The following is a 2243-nucleotide window of genomic DNA, read 5'->3' as shown; positions in this document are numbered from 1 at the left end:
TAAATTGTCAATGCCCCCTCCTATAGATTAGCTGCCCACAAAGGACACTTAGGGAGAGATGTGGGGATTGAAAAAAATAACATAGAGAGGAGGACATTTAGAAAACCGTGTCCCTTGAGGACTGCAAAGAGCATATTGATTTATTCTTTAATTTGAAATGTCAATACATTGAAACTTGATTAGAGAAAAGCTATCAAGCTGAAATGGAGAGGGGAGGGCAAGATGACTCCAGTTGGTGACTCAAGTGTTTTATGTATATCAGGCACTTACCATTCAGATTTTCTCCTGTTGATTGTATAGAACAGTGTCAGATAAGAAGCCATCCCCTCTTTCTACACCCCCACCAAAAAATTCTGCCAATTGCTTCACCTTTCATCTCCCAGCCATACATCTTCAAAGAGTAAAGATTTGGCTGTGTGTGTTGTGGCTAAAGCTGAGAAGAAAATGGCAAGAATTTTACATTCTCATATTCTAATATTTATTGGTTCAACAAATGACTCCCTCTCACTTCAAGCATGAAGCAGATTCTTTGCCATTGCTTGTCATTTGACCAGAAAGAGAGACCTGAGGCTAGGACTCACCTAGGTTGTTTTGGTGTGAATTTTATTGTGTATGGGGGAGAGAGGGGAAGGACATTGACTGCACATGTAGCTAATGACACCATAGTGCCTTTGGACAGAGTGTAGCCCAACCAGATGAAAATGTAATTAGAGACTTGTAATTAAACTGGGAATATTTAACAAAATAAAAATACACTAGAAGACAAGATAATGTTAACATGGTATTCTAAATCAACAGGAAGTCCACAGGAATCCTTGTGATTCCCTTTTCTATTTGAATCTCACTCCCCGACCCCATTGCTTTGGGAAGCTATTTTTGTTAGTTGTTCTGTATTTTTCACCCAGGTGACTCAGCCTTTGGGTGGTGAGTCCCTCAATAGAGTTCTGGTGAGAGCTTCAAGAGTCCAGGCTCCCCTCTCCATGTATTGTTTTCACTCCATATTCAAACTTTGTCTGGAGCTGGGATTTCATTGCTGTGTGGAAGTCCTGGTATGGAATTTCCCTCTACAAATGATGCTACCAATACAACTCATCTTCAACTTAGATATCTGGAATGAATTGGCTAGCCTGTGTCAGAATTTAGGCCCACATGTCATCTACTATTCAACATTGCTCCTGGACTTTCAATTCAATGAAACCAAATTAAATGGTTCTGAAAAATGGGCCATTCTCTTGCTATAGTCTTTTTATTTTTATTTTTTTTTATTTTTTCATTAGATACATGTCTTTAAGAGATTATTTATGGATAAAGGACATGGCATAAATTGACCTGCCATTTCTTCATATGCAATGAGATCTTCACATTCCCAGGAATTTTCTTATTTAGTCAAGGCCTGAAGCCTTATCCTATATTTTACACAATTAGGAATAAGATATACTAAGTAGTATGGGCAGCTAGGTGGTACAGTGTATAGAGAGTCCCGAGTTAGGAGTCAGGAAAACTTCCTGAAAAAATCTTCTTGAATTTAAGTCTTTTCTCAGATACCTTAGGCAAGCCACTTAACCCTGCTTGCCTCAGTTTCTTTATTTGTAAAATGAACAGGAGAAGGAAGTAGCAATCTACTTAGTATCTTTGCCAAGAAAACCCCCAATGGGGTCATGAAGTCAAGACTGAAAAACAACTGAACAATAGTAGTACTATATAGTATTTGGAGAAGTTATTGATGAATGTATGTTTGTAGATGACAAAATGACATTTAGGAGGTAAAACCTGCCTCAGTAAATCCAAGAATTGTCTGCACATCTTCTTGATACAAATGCTTATGCATCACAGAATTCTCTGTCTTAATAGAAAAATCTGAAAAGATCTGACATTTCCCCAAAATAAATACTCACTAGCATTTCAAATACAGCATGCATTGGTAGAGTTTTGGTTTTGGGATCAGAGGATTCGTATTCATATTTAAACTCTAATGTATGGCCCATGGAGCTTTGGATTTATAATTTAATGTCTCTGACCTCAATTTCCTCATCTATCAAATTAGGGAATTTTATTATCCTTTCCAAGTCTAGAGTGATGATGCTATGAAGTAAGAATAGTTTTAAGAATTAATTCTTATATAGAAAAAGGCAAACCTGCTCTTTTTTATGATTATGCTTCTTTTCACACACTATGTTAAGAATATGGATCAGAGAGGGAGGTGAAAAAGATGTAATGCAAAAGGTAATCCCTTACAGAAATCA

This window comes from Macrotis lagotis, chromosome 3 (assembly GCF_037893015.1).
Source record: "Macrotis lagotis isolate mMagLag1 chromosome 3, bilby.v1.9.chrom.fasta, whole genome shotgun sequence".
Lineage (NCBI taxonomy): Eukaryota > Metazoa > Chordata > Mammalia > Peramelemorphia > Peramelidae > Macrotis > Macrotis lagotis.
This window is presented reverse-complemented; position numbering follows the sequence as displayed.